Source organism: Schistocerca serialis, chromosome 5 (genome assembly GCF_023864345.2).
Source record: "Schistocerca serialis cubense isolate TAMUIC-IGC-003099 chromosome 5, iqSchSeri2.2, whole genome shotgun sequence".
Lineage (NCBI taxonomy): Eukaryota > Metazoa > Arthropoda > Insecta > Orthoptera > Acrididae > Schistocerca > Schistocerca serialis.
The window spans coordinates 760,070,719-760,086,088 of NC_064642.1; the positions used below are offsets into that span (position 1 = coordinate 760,070,719).

The 15,370-nt window shown below is 38.5% G+C and overlaps 1 protein-coding gene across 3 annotated transcripts in view; it reads left to right on the top strand.

Annotated features, from left to right (window-relative positions):
- The first annotated feature begins 1,973 nt into the window (after positions 1-1,973).
- The window catches only part of LOC126481205 (uncharacterized aarF domain-containing protein kinase 5), a 164,905-nt gene continuing 151,508 nt past the window's right edge, over positions 1,974-15,370 (top strand). For all 3 annotated transcript variants that reach the window (XM_050104803.1, XM_050104805.1, XM_050104806.1), the window contains exon 1: positions 1,974-2,124. The gene's annotated coding sequence lies outside the window, so the exon portion shown is untranslated. The remainder of the gene's footprint in view (positions 2,125-15,370) is intronic.

A 15,370-nucleotide genomic window follows, 5' to 3' on the forward strand; every position in this document is an offset into this window, starting at 1 on the left:
ATTTACCCGTACAAACGCAAGGTTTGCAGGATTTCTCTTCCATAAAAAACACATGATTTTAATTGAAGTACAGTAGCAGCCATGTCTGTTCGCCTTGAAGTAGAAGAGATGACCGATAAATAGCAGCACTCGCCAGGCACCTTACAATCGTTCCCAGCCCTCTAACAAGCACAAAAGTGGCGCAATATTTAAACTAGTCAAAGTTTGCGTGTCACAGTCTCACCCCGGTAGTCACAAGGTAATTTTGTGACTACCGGGGTGATATGTGACACGAGCCAGCGCCTTCGCAGGCAACAAACAGTTCCCGTCTAGGCCTGTGAACGCCTTCACTACCTGCTACTGAATTCAGTTCAGCGAATGAAGGATTCGCGTAAGAATTCGATGACTTAATTAATTAGATTAAAATGCTACATGATGAAACTACTCTTCTTAACATATTCCTTTACCATTCCAACAATTGTTCGCATATTTCTTTCACTATAAATATAATTCAATGTCTGGAAATTTTGAACATGTACTGAAAATTCGTAAATGAATCTCCGGTTGTACAGAATTGAAGCGTAAGGCTTATCTCTCCGTAACCGTAATAGCTTTCCTGTAATGTGTATCTTGCCTGTCTGCTTTCGGTCCTATTAAATTTTCAGTCCTTTCGAAATCTGTTTGGAGTTATCCTTATGAAGTTTTTGTGCTGTCCAGAAAACATGTAGTTTTTCAGAATATTCATAAACAGTAAATCACCTGTTTCGTTTTTGTTTTTGTACAAGTTCAAGATGGGATAACATTTCTTTTTTTCTTCGTCTGGAGTAAGGAGAAACTCAGTCACATCCAAGAACCACATTCGACATCGTTGTCTGACATCGTGACTACGAATAAACCCCGAGCTCCGTCAGGTGCAGCACTGGAAACGATCGTGTTACGCCTGCGCGCCACCAAGCGACGTAATGTAATCATCGCCGCGAATTTTACATTACGCGCAAATGTACAGGTCAATCGCCACCTTTATACCACTGCCGCGAATGCTATGAAAAAAAAAATATTATTCTCAGTGGAAAGTGTACTTTGTCCGTACGTTATAGTTACTTGCAGAATTGAGGTCTATACTGGTATGTAGAGCCAACGGGAGGACACACTTTGACTAACAACAAGCGAACTCGCATAAAGGAGCGGCTGCTTTCACCGTACTGTATGGGACTGTGCCCAGTACAACACGACTCGCTTTCTCTGTAACGCGTCGCTTCTCCAGGTGCCAGTACGTGTTCGTGTTCACTCCAGTGTATCGGTTATGGAACGAGTCATGTGAATGTGCCTTGTCGATCAATATCGCTGTCACTTGGCTGTTGGGGGTCTTTCCTTGTTGCAGGTATATTTTTTGCTGTACTTTCATGATTCCGACATTATAGATAAGTTATCAGCCAGTATCCGAATATAAAACCTCTTGTTTTGACCACATACTAAGTTCCAATGAGTAGTTTTTTGTTTTCGTTGAAATACCCAGTAACCAGTTACACAAAAGAAATTTTATTTCTTAACAAGTTTCAGGCACGTAGTGCCCTTCTTCTGAAGACGGACAGGCGCCTGAAACTGGTTAAGGGCAATAATGCCTAGCGCTACATATTTCGAGATATATTCGACGAGCTGAAATTGCGTATCTTCATCACGAGAGTTCGCCAAGCTGTTACCTTTTGTGACATTCTTGTAATATCGATGACAAATTCAACAAGAAGTAAATAATGCGTGTACTGATGTGGAAGAGATGGTATCACATTGTGCGCATCTCACAGCTTCCTTCGTTTCCAAAAGAGTCCTTAAATTTGTAATAATAGTACAATAAGTTGTGTTGTAATGCCTAAGGAATAGCGATAAGAACTGCCTGTCTCGAAAAACAATTATGGTTAAATTTACGCAATGAAATTAGGCCACAACAATCACGGTGAATGTTGTGTGTCAAGGGCGCATGCGCACGTACCAGCTGATTCTCAACTGTTCATTGCGGTTCACCGCGCGCTGTAGTGAGAAGAGATATCGTGATGAGTGTTTGTGATATAATGAAAGTGCCGGCAGGAAAGTGACACCAATAAAGATGTTGACATTTAAGCATCAGTCACAAGTATAATAAAGACTGTGGTATGTTGATGATCTTCTAATTCATCTCTTTGCGAAAAAAAAAAATTATATATATTACTGTGACTATTTTGTTTGGAATGTACACATTTTCTCACAACCGTGGAAAAATTTATTCCCGTCGTTAATATTGTCTACTACTGAGTAACGTGTAACATTTAAAACAGTACCGGTTCACAAGCTTGTCATTTATCTACTTGACCTAAATTGCTACAGATTTTCAGGAAATCCTTACACGCTAGGATCTTTTTTATATATGTATTTAATCAATTCGCCCAGTCGTACAGCAACATAAGTGATATTTAACAACGAAACCGTATTCTGTCGTTGTTATTTGTCGGGCGTCATAAAATTTTTGATGCATAAAGTAGACTTTGTTAGATTTGCCTTGCCCGTAGCAGTAATGGTGAGAGTATCACTATTATTAAGTTCCATTAATGTGACTTCGATGCTTTCTTATTGCATGTCATTGGAATGTCGTTCTGGTCTGTTAATACAGGGTAAAATTATTCACACATCATCCTCCTTCAGTTCTTCAATTCATGTGTATGAAGCCCTACATCTTTCTAAAAATAAATTATTAGATGATGATGTAAGATTTAGTTGAGGTTATTATCCAATAAACTACCTTTCGAACATCAGAGGCAGGCACTGATATACACATAGGCCCTTGGTATCTCTTCAGCCAAGGTAAGCCTTACAGTAAGGAGCTAATCACACGAAATAAAATTATCGTTTTGGATATCCACACATAACATTCCATTGGTGTTTCACATACTAATGTATAAGATGATCAAGTAAACGGTGTATTGCTATTTTCACAAATATGTTTCATGATTTCTGTTACAATGTCAAATGTCAATAACGGACAGTTTATTACTGATGTTATATGACAGAACACAGTACACAGGAATGATCTGTATATTGTGAAGCTATCTGTAATTACTGTTCAAAATTGTGTGCAGCACTTTGCGACATATACTTCAAATAGCCCACATTAGTTAAAAGCTGTTCGCTACAATCTACATGTTTTCAAACCCAAATTGGAGCCATATGTGTTGACTTATTCCTTCTAACCCATGTAGGAATACTTTCATTCTATATATTAAATAAATGAGTCACAAGGATATATGTTGCTGAAATGAATAGAATGATCGACAGTTCTCTTAACACAGATTATGTTGTTATTATTGCTTTGGGTTTTATTTGTAGGCTATACTGTTGTCACTGTAAAATTACTCTGGTGGACATGTCACACAGGAGCTTCTATATGAATGGGCCCTAAAGTAGCCGCTTGAACTGACTCCGAAGATGGTGCTGGGTACTGAATCCTAGCCTGGTGTTGGGCTGGTCATTATGGCGTATAATGCTATGTCCCTTGTGAAAGAAGAACCCCTTGGCTGCAATAAATAGTTTCCATATAGGTAACAACTACTTGTTCGGTTTCTGGGGCAACTTTTTTAAGATAATAAATGGATACCAAATTCCTGTAGTAGTTGGTGTTAGAGCTGCACCTTTTTTAGAGTGAAGTTAGGTGATAGGTATACCTGCTTAAAGGAAGTCCCTCTAAGGGCTCACCTTCAGAGGATGTGGTGTTTCCAAGTAGCGAAGGAATTAGCATATTTCATCAAAATATAAGAGGTAATAGAGATAAAGTTAGTGAACTGCTTATAGATGTTGACTCTGAAATTATTGGTGTATCGGAGTACCACTCAAATAATTTGACAATTCAGAGGCTTCTTTTACCAGGATACAAATTAGCTGGCAGTATTTCAAGGAGTTCCTTGCAGGGTAGGGGAGTGGCTATGTACGTAAAAAAAAAAAGAGTATTTCATTTGAGTCCATAAATGTATCATGGCACTGCACTGAACAGATATTTGAAAGTTGTGCAGGGGCAGTTGAATTTAGTGAAACTAAACTTCTAATTGTTGCTGTCTATAGGTTCCCTAACTCTGACTTCACAGCATTTCTGCTCAAGCTAGAGAGGGTTCCTGATTCACTTTGTAGGAAGTACCAGAAATTAGTCATATGTGGTGACTTCAGTATAAGTTTGTGTATGATGGTGCAAGAAAAAGGATGTTGGTAGATCTCATAAATTCATATGATCTGATGCAGCTGTGTTTTTTCCAACTAGGGTGCAGGGGAACAGTAACACAACCATAGACAATATTTTTATTCATTCTTCATTAGTAGATGGCCATTCTGTTAGCAAAAGGGTGAATGGCCTTTCAGACCATGATGCACAAATCTTAACACTAAAAGGCTTTAGTACTCAAACAAATGTCACATTTAATTACAAACTACGTATGAAAGTTAATAGAGAGTTTAACAGCAATAGATTTTTTTAAACCTTGTCAAGGAACAAGAGTAGCAGAATGTTTATAGTGCCAGTAACATAGATGACAAATATAATGATTTCCTTAACACATTTCTCATGCTCTTTGGGAGTTGCTTTCCATTAGAACATTCTAAATGGGGTACTAGTAGTAATAGGCAGCCTGGGTGGCTGACTAGTGAGATAAGGATATCATGTAGAACTAAGTGGGAATTATATCAAAATGTTAGAAGCAATCACAATCAAGCTACAGTAGCCCATTACAAACAGTATGGTAGGGTGCTTAAAAGTGTTATTAGGAAGGCAAAGAGTATGTGGTATGCAAATAGAATAGCTAATTCACAGGATAAAATTAAAACCATATGGTCAGTTGTGAAGGAAGTGTCTGGTCAGCGGTGCAAGGTCGTCCATATAAAGTCAGTAAAAATATTTCTGTTACTGATAAATCAGATATATGTACCATATTTAACAATCATTTTCTGAGCATTGCTGGTGAATTAAATCAAAAATTTAGTTTCTGCAGGGAATTATATAAATTTCTTTCTTGGCAATTGCCTTTACAAGATTGATGCCTGAAATACTCCTATGTGATACAGACAAGAGGGAGATTGAGCAAATAATTAAATGACTGATGACTAAGGAGTCTCATGGTTATGGTGGAGTGCCTATCAGAATATTAAAAGTACTGTGCTGCACATGTTTTCCCTGTATTTAGCCATATTTGTAATTTTTCCTCTAGGAATGGTCAGATTCCTGAACGATTAAAGTACTCACTAGTAAAGCCGTTTTATAAGAAGGGAAAAAGGGATAATGTAGATAATTTTAGGTCCATTTCTATGCCATCACTGGTTGCTAAAGTTATTGAAAAGCCTGTGTATGTAAGGATAATTGATCATTTTATAGCAAACGATTTGCTATCAAATGTACAGTTCAGCTTTAGAAGTCGTTTAACAACTGAAAGTGCCGTATTCTCTTTCCTCGGTGAGGTACTGGATGGGTTAAATCAAAGGTTTTGAATGCAAGGCATATTTTTTGATTTAACTTAGGCATTTGATTGTGGTGATCACAAAATATTGCTCCAGAAGTTGGACCATTGCGGAATACGGGGAGTAGCTCACAATTTGGTTCACTTCTTACTTTAGCAACAGACATTGAAAGGCCACTATTTACAATGTTGAGAATGGCTTTGATGTGGGATCTGAGAGCGGTACGCTCAAGTGGGGGCTGCCCCAGGGGTCAGTGCTGGTGCCACTCCTGTTCCTTATTTATATAAATGATATACCCTCTAGTTTTACAGGTAACTGTAAAATATTTCTGTTTGCTGATGACACCACCTTGGTAGTAAAGGATGTTGTGTGCAACACTGGCTCGGTTTAAATCACAGTAAGATACAGTTTCTGACACACAATTCAACAAAACCTGAGGTTTTAATTTCACATAATGGGCATATGATTAGTGAAACTGAACAGTTCAAATTTCTAGGCGTTCAGATAGATAGTAAGCTGTCGTGGAAAGCCCATGTTCAGGATCTTGTTCAAAGACTTAATGCTGCCATTTTTACTATTCGAACGGTATCTGAAGTGAGTGATCGTTCGACATGAAAATTAGTCTACTTTGCTTATTTTTATTCACTTATGTCGTATTGTGTTATATTTTGGGGTAACTCTTCCGATTCTAAAACTGTATTTCTGGCTCAGAAACGGGTGGTTTGGTCAATAAGTGGTGTAAGTTCACAAACCTCTTGTGGACCCCTGTTCACGAGTCTGGGTATTTTGACATTGGCCTCTCAATATAGGTATTCCTTAATGTCATTTCTTGTTCACAACATTAGCATATTCCCAAGAATAAGCAGCTTTCACTCGGTTAATACTCGGCAGAAATCAAACCTGCATGTGGATCGCACTTCCCTAAGTCTTGTGCAGAAAGGTGTGCAGTATACTTCTGCATCCATTTTCAATAAGATACCACTTGAATTCAAGAATCTTAGCAGTGATCCGCACATTTTCAAGTTGAAACTATAGAGTTTCCTCGTGGGTCACTCTTTCTTTTCTGTCGAGGAATTCCTTGAAAAATTAAGCTGATTATTGTTGATTGTGTTTACTTGTGGACTGACTTTTTTCGGGTCCATAAGCATTTATTTTTGTCTGTTTTTACTTTTATGTTGTAATTTCATGTGCTGAAACGTTCCATGACCTTGAATATTTGCTCCTCAATTTGGTCCTACGGAGCTTGGTGTGTAAATGAAATAAAATGTAATTTATTGGAGCAGTCCACAGTACTGTTCTCCACCCCCATCCCACTTCATAAGCCTCCATAACATTTTTGACTAGACTGGACGATAAATGGAGAAAAGTATTTATTCTTTAAATGTTAGCAAATATCATTTTACATCATCACTGTATTAAAAATGTCGAAACTCCCAAACTTTGGAATGTCATAAAATGAAAACGGAGAGAGATAAAAATGCTAAAATTTGGTATGTTTACCTGTGTAGGGATAACAAATATGCCAGGTTTCATAAAAATCTGCGGTGGTACTTGAGAAAATAGTTCTTTTTTTTTATTGCACGGATTACTTATACAGGAGTTGGACAGAAGTATGGAATCTCTGTGAGAAATACATGTTTGAACATAAACACAGATGCTAGACAGCATGGCACCTGTGCAATGTTCTCAATACAGTACAAACGTCAGTCATGCTAGTAACAGTGTTCAGTGTAGTTGTGAGTGGATTTCGTCAGAGCTAAATGAATTAGAACATGGGCAAATTGTTGGTACTTGTACAGTGGGTGCTTCTATGACAAAGGAAGCCAAACTGTTTGGTTTTTCAGGAGGCACTGTATCGAAGATTTATACCACATACAGGAAAAATGGTAAAACATCATCCACTGAGTCAGCACTGTATCGAAGATTTATACCACATACAGGGAAAATGGTAAAACATCATCCACTGAGTCATAATGCAGGCAAAACTATATGTTGAGTGGTTGTGACAAACTTCATTGAAGAGAATTGTGATGAAAAATAAGGAGACAATGGCTGAAAAATCAGTGCAGAACTGAATGCCACATTCGTGAACCCTGTCAGAACCAAAATGACATGTAGGGAACTCAATAAGCAGGGAACTGCAAGGTGAGCTGGAATTCCAAAACTACTCATCTGTGATGCAAATGACTGTAACTAGAAAATGTGGTGCTGAAGCCGTAAAATGTGGACTGTGGGGTACTGGAGAAAGACATTTGGTCAGATGACTACAAAGTCGCATTACTGCCAAGGATTATGTGACCTGACCATTCTGGCTGATCAGGTCCTTCCCTCAGTAATGTGTTTGTTCCCCAGGGGTCATGCTGTGTTCCAAGATGACAGAATGTGTGTTCACACAGCTCACATTGCCCATTCCTGGTTTTGTGAGCACAAAGGTGCATTGTCACATCTCCCCAGGCCACCATAGTCACGAGACCTCAATATTATTGAGCCTTTGCGTTCTCTTTTGGAGAGAAGGTTGTGTGATCACTACCCACCTCCATTCTCATTACCTGAACATACCATTATTTTGCAGGAAGAATGGTATAAGATTCCCTTGAAAACTATACAGCACATGCATTACCCATTCCGAGGCAAATGGAAGCTGTTTTAAATGCAAACGGCTTTCATACACTGTATTAGATGTGGTAAAATATTGTGGTTTTGTTGTTCCTGCATTTTTTCCCAACCCCTGTACACCTCTTACACATTTGATTCCTGTTACTATCAATGTTTTCTTATTTCATGAGTATTTCTGTGCCATTTTTACCTTGAAATGTTTTTTCACTCTCAATATGTCTGGTTTCCTTGCCAGTTTTTATTGTTCCTGAAGCTCAAGCTACATTTTCGCTAATATATGTACCTTAAATTCTATGTATTCTCTCCCTATAATAGAGGATACAGGTACTCTCCATCCCTTTAATTTTCAAATTTGGGTTTATTCTGTAGTTTTTCTTTGACACTGATCCTCCGCCATAAATCATCATCATCATCTTGGATCCGCCAGTTCCTCAGTGTTTTCCAATACGAACACTCGATGCTCTGTCATCACCTGTTTACCACCTTGTATTGTTTATAATCTATATGCTCTTCATCACAACAGGCTGATGCGGCCACCATAATCAATGGCTTACATAGACCCCATGTCAGTCCGTGATGTTTAACTATTGACAAGTCGATATATTATGAATGTTTTTCACTTGTCCTCTGCTTTTTTAATTGGACCACTTTCATTTGTTTCATACTATTTAATAAGTGATGTTGTCTTAGTCAGTATTTCCATTGCTTAACAGTCAAATTCTTACAAGATGATTGCATTTTCTTTGTGTATTGTAGTCCAGGGGTACCATTTTTTCTACTAATCAAATATCCTGGTCCTGTATTTAACCCCAGCCATTGCTTAAATTTTGTATAAAAATCATCAGCAACGGTAACAGAGTTCTTCTGCCATAATGAGTCACCCTCATTTTGCGAAACATCCTTGTGAAAGGAAATGGAGGAGTGGACAGATGTTCAGGGCATTCTGCTGCCAATGGGTGGAAAACTGCCACTAAAGGTTGAAGAATTGGCGACTATTAGCAGTATTATGATGTAGAAGGCAGCTACATAAAAGACACACAATATGTATCCACAGGATGTGTGGCCTGTTTTTGATAAAAATGTCATGATGATGTTGCAGAAAACTTCAGAGTAGACCACCAATCATATCTCCCAGAGGGGCCTGCCAAGTGGGAGGTAACCATAAGAGAAAGATTGAATAACCAGTGAAAGGGTAACATATTGAAGTTGGAGCATGGGATGTCAGAAGTCAAAATGTGATAGGGAAGTTAGAAAATCTGCAAAAAATGCAAGGCCTCAGTCTAGATGTGGCAGGGGTCAGTGAAGCAAAACAGAAAGAAGATAAGGATTTCTGACTAGCTGAATATAAGGTGATATCAAGAGTGGCTACAGATGGTGTAATGGGAATAAGATTCATTACAAGCAGGAAGGTAGCACAAAGAGTGAGTTACTGTGAGCAGTTCAGTGACAGGATTATTCACATCAGAATCAATGCAAACTCTTGCCAATGACTATAGTTGGGATATGCATACTGGCATCATAAACAGATGATGATGAGAGAGAGAGAGAGAGAGAGAGAGAGAGAGAGAGAGAGAGAGAAAGTGTATGGGGACATTGAACTGGTAACCCAATATGTAAAGGAAGAGAAAAATGTAATAATGATGAGGGATGGAACACTACAGTAAGGGTTGGAACAGAAGATAGTGTTACAGGAGAGCATGGGTTCAGTAGTTGAAATGGTCTCGTGCCAATATGAATTAATAAAATCTTCTCAGGCTTCCAGTCATGTCAGGTTGTTAAACCCCATGAGTTTTCAGCTGACCTCTCCTTGGCCATTGTAAAGTGGTAGTGTCATTTACTACATGACCGAGAAGAGCTCAGTCAAAAGCTTGTGGGATTTTAACCACCTGCTGTGGCTGAAAGCCCAAGAAGATTTTATTAATCCTTCAGTTCAGCAATAAGTTTCAGTAAATAATAGCAAATAAAATGTTCAAGAATTAAAAGAGGAACAGGTATATTTGGAAAAGGCCTACCAACAGGATTAAGTCATGGAAAGAACACATAGATTATGTTGTGGGGAAGGCTAACCAAAGGCTGTGTTTCATTGGCAGGACACTTAGAAAATGTAACAGACCTACTAAGGAGACTGCCTACACTATGCTTGTCCGTCCTCTTTTAGAATACTGCAGCGCGGTGTGGGATCCTTACCAGGTAGGACTGCGGAGTGCATTGAAAAAGTTCAAAGAAAGGCAGCATGTTTTGTATTATCACGAAGTATGGGAGAGAATGTCACAGAATGCTACGGGATTTGGGCTGGAAATTATTAAAAGAAAGGTGTTTTTCATTGTGACGGAATCTTCTCACGAAATTCCAGTCACCAACTTTCTCCTCCGAATTTTGTTGACACCGACCTACATAGGTCGGAACGATCACCACGATAAAATAAGGGAAATCAGAGCTCGTACAGAAAGATATAGGTGTACATTCTTTCTGCGCGCTATACGAGATTGGAATAATAGAGAATTTTGAAGGTGGCCCTATGAACCCTCTGCCAGGTGCTTAAATGTGATTTGTAGAGTATCGATGTAGATGTAGACACGCAGATTTCAAGATAAGGTAATGGATTTTAAGGCACATCAGGGGCAGATATAGACCTTGATCACAAGTTAGTAATGATGAAGAGTAGGCTGAAGTTCAAGAGAAATGCAAGTATTCAAAGTGTAGGTAAGTGGGATAGTGAAGTATACAGGAATGATGTTTTTTGTTTGAAGCTCTAAATACTGCATTCATAAATAGCACATAAGACTACTCACAGAAGTTGGACAGACAAATATATGTATGAGGAAGGTAACTATGAAGCAGAAGAAATACTTAAGTTATTTGACAAAAGGTTGTGGTATAAAAATGCTCAGGAAAAGATAGAAATACAGCAATATAAGTCACTTGGAAATGAAATAAATAGGAAGTGCAGGGAAGCTAAAGTGAAGTGGAAGAAATCAAAGAAGTGATGGTTGTCAGATGTATATAGAAAAGCCAGAACAACCTCTGGTGAAATTAAAGGAGAAGGCATCAACATTAAGAGTGTGAAAGGAATTCCCCCATTGAACTTGGAGGAAAGGGTAGATATGTGGAAGTACATTGAAGACCTCTACAAGAAAGAAAAATTGTCTACAGATATGATAGAAGAAAAAATGGGAGTTGATTTGGAAGACGTAGTGGATCCAGTTTAAGAGTTAGAGTTTGACAGAGGTTTGGAAGAAGTGGCAGTGAGTAAGGCAGAAGGAATAGATAACATTCCTTAGGGATTTGTAAAATCATTGGGGGAAGTGGCAACCAAACAACCATTCAAGTTGGTGTGTAGACTGGATACATACCATCAGACTTTTGGAAAAATGTCACCCATACAATTCAGAAGGGAAGGGCAGATAAATGGGAGAATAATCATACAACCAGCTTAACAGCTCGTGCATTTAAGTTACTGACAGGAATAATATTCAGAAGAATGAAAACAAAAATTGAAGGTCTGCTAGATGGCAATCGGTTTGCCCATAAGAAAGGTAAAGGCACCAGAGGAGGCTGTTCTGGCATTGCACTTAATAATGGAAGTAATACTAAGAAAAATCAGGGTTTGTTGACCTAAAAATGAATGCTTGACAAAGTTAAATGTTGTAAAACATATGAAATTCTCTGACAAATTGGTACAAGCTTTAGAGAAAATAGGTAATGTACAGTGCGTACAAGAACCAAGCAGGACCAACAAGAATTGAAGAAGAACAAAGTGCAAAGATTAGAAAGGGCATAAGACAGGTTCAGTATTTCTCCACTACTGTTCAGTCTGTACATCAAGGATGTGATGACAGAAATAGAAGAAAGGTTCAGGAGTGGGATTGAAATTCAGTATAAAAGCACATCAGTGGTAAGATTTGCTGATGACATTGTTATCCCCCATAAAAGTATGGAAGAACTGCAGGACCTGTCAAATGGAATGAACAGTCTAATGAGCACACACTGGATTGAGACTGAGATAAAGAAAGTCAAAAGTAACTAGGCATAGCAGAAGTAAGATTAGCATTAAACTTACACTAAAATCGGGTTCCACTAAGTAGATGATGGGAAAGAATTCTTCTAGGCTGGAAGCAAAATTATGCATGATGCACTAAGCAAGAAGTACATAATAAGCAGACTAGTACAGGCAAAGAGTACATTCCTGGCTAACAGATGTGTACTACTATTAAACACTGCCATCTATGGGGAAACCCAAAAGAAGAGAATAGAAGTGTTTGAGGTGGATATTATATATTGAAGAATGTTGAGAATTAAGTGGATTCGTCAGCCAAGTATTGGAGAGGAGCACCACAGAACTGATGAGGAAAGGAGTGTGATGAAAACAATAACAAGCAGAACTGACAGACTGCTTGAAATGCCTGAAGACACAGTACTAGACTGAGCTGTAGATAGTAAAAACTGTTGGGGAAGACAGAAATTAGGATATATCAACAAGTAGTTGTGGACATGGGGTGTTAGTGCTACTCTGATATGTTTATGTTGACACATGAGAAGAAGTTGTGGCAGGGTACATTAAACCAGTCAGAAGATTAAAGACTTTGTTTTATGCCCTTATTTGTTTCATATTTAAAATCATTTGATGCAGACATGGAAAGTAGTTCGTGGAATATAAATAATGGACAGAATAAGGTAATGACTCATTGTGTAGTTGAGGTGTAGAGTGCTCAGTAGAATCATAAACAAGATTGAAAACGTTATAAGTTGTAGTATGAATCCTTCTTGAGGGCTGACAGAATACACTTGCATAGGCATGTTTACAGTTTGCTGACTCTGCAGCTCAACTGGGGTGAAAAGTTGCACAAGGATGAGTGGGAAAGGGACAGATGGAGGTGAGGAATGGAAGGAAAAGCTGGAGGAAAGGGTGACCGATGACTGGGAGGGAAAGTCAGCAAAAACACAGGTTAGGAATTTGGCACAAGTGAGCTTGTTCTGCTACAGTAAGGGTGGTTAGTGTGGCATACAGTGACATGGAGGAATAGACTGAAAGGGGCAGATATAACAGAGGGAGATCAAGTGAGGTTGCACAGTGGTTAGCACACTGGACTTGCATTTGGGAGGATGACTGTTCAAACCCACATCCGGCCATCCAGATTTGGGTCTTCTGTGATTTCCTTAAACCGTTTAACATTTTAAAGAACATAAGTTAATTCTTATTATAGGGAACAGTGATCTGTAATTATTATAAATAAACTGGAAGCAGTCTTGATCACATAAATTTTTTTAATGTGGTGACACCACCAGCCACAAGCAAGAGGGTTGCCATGCGCCGCTGCCTCCGGCAGACATCTATTGTCTGAAGATGATCTTATAATAAGATTGAAACCGGTCACCACATTAAAAAAAAAAAAATTGTGCCATCAAGACTGCTTCCAGTTTATTCCTTAAATCATTCCAGGCAGATGGTGCGGGGTTTCCTTTGAACGGGCGCGGCTGATTTCCCATCCTTGACATAATCTGAGCCTGTGTTCTGTCTCTAATGACCTTGATGTCGAATCTTCATCCCTTCTTCCTAGACCAGAGGAAGAGCAAGGCTGTGGAAAGTAGGGTATGAGGGTACAACAATTTATGTGAGAGGTGTGAGGACAGGTATTAGTGGAGATTGATTTCCAGGAGGATTGTAAGGACAATTCCCATCTATATACTTCAGAGGAAGTATGAGGGAGATCCAGAAATTATGGAGTGTGAATCTGACATTGAAGTTGAGCATACTAAGCCCAGCAGCATGTTCTGCCTGTTCTGCCTCTGTTTGGTCACTTCTGCTTTTGGCTCCCATTTCACAATGGCTATTCATTTGGGGAGACAGCTGGTGGTTCATTTGAGTGGACAGGTGGTGGTGGCCATGCCAATGTTAAAGACTGCACAGAAATCACAACAGAGAAATGTAAATGTGATTTATTCATTTCGTTGCATACAATTTTCGAATCATTTTATCTGAGTTTCTATAGGATAGGATATGCCTATTATGGGACTAGAATAGGGTATTCTCTGTGCATTCATATTTACAGGTCTTGTACATGTATGTTCCCCAGGAGTAAAACCAATGGAGCAATGTGTTGGGTGTACGTGCAGTGTCAGTATGTACCTACTTGTTTCATGGATTGGACCAACTCCAGCTTTATCATTTATAAGATCCACCTCATCAGTTGGCTGAATGAATAGTGTGATCTATCTTACCAAATGTCTAATGTGGGACCATGTCCCACTGCCTCCTGGGCATCAAAAATTTGATTTTAATTATTCCATATATTGGTAATTATTGATCAAATTTAAAAACTTAAAATGCTGTCATAATGTGCTCGTTAATAGCTATATTTTTATGTTAAAGATTGAACGGAGTAAGACAAATATTGTAGTTAGAAACTGTATATGAGTCTTGGGGAGGTGTTAACTCATGGCATGTAAATCTCCCTGGCTGTATCCTTCCAGTTTTCAAGAATGAGAGTAATTAATGACTTCCAACAAACTTAACACATTATTTCAAACCTTTATGAAACTTTTTCTTGCTGACATGATGAAAGGAGGAAAGTTAATCACTTACTAAATTTTTCACACATTAAAACTTCATCATCAGGCATGAACTTTTACTTTATTACTTCCTCACTAGTAACTCTATTCCCAACACTTTGCAGACAGTATCCACAGGTATTATTGAATGTACCTGAAAAATTGTATCATTGTATGACACTTTGTTCGGGGGATATAATTTTTTGTACATGGGTTTTTGGCCCTCTAAGGAGTTGGAGGGTAGGGGATTTACGGGTTTAGAAAACGTAAAACTTCAGCATTAGGCATGGAATTTTAATTTATGACATCTTCACTAATAACTTGATTCACAACACATTTTGCAACAGTATCCACATGTGCTTCTGAATGTAGCTGAGAATGTATGACACTTTGTTTGGGAGGTATTATGTTTTATACATGGGTTTTCAATTCTTTAAAGAATCAGAGGGTGGGGGGTTTCAGGTTGAGTACTAAGAGAGAGCAGAAAAGAGTATATGGGTGATTTATGGTTGTGGACAGGATCTGTGGGTTAATTGTGTGGGAGATTGTTGGTATAGGTGTTGAGGTGCGGGAGGTTGGAGCAGATACATGTACCATACATTTTAAAGATAGTTTTCTTATGCACAGTTGTGTTAAATTCCTTCTTAGTTACCAGGAAGTGCCAGCAGATTATCTCACTGTTTGTGTCCAAAACTGAATCTATCTATTCCTTACTTGTGATCTGCTAGGATTCTCTTACTTTATCTGTTAATACTATAGTATC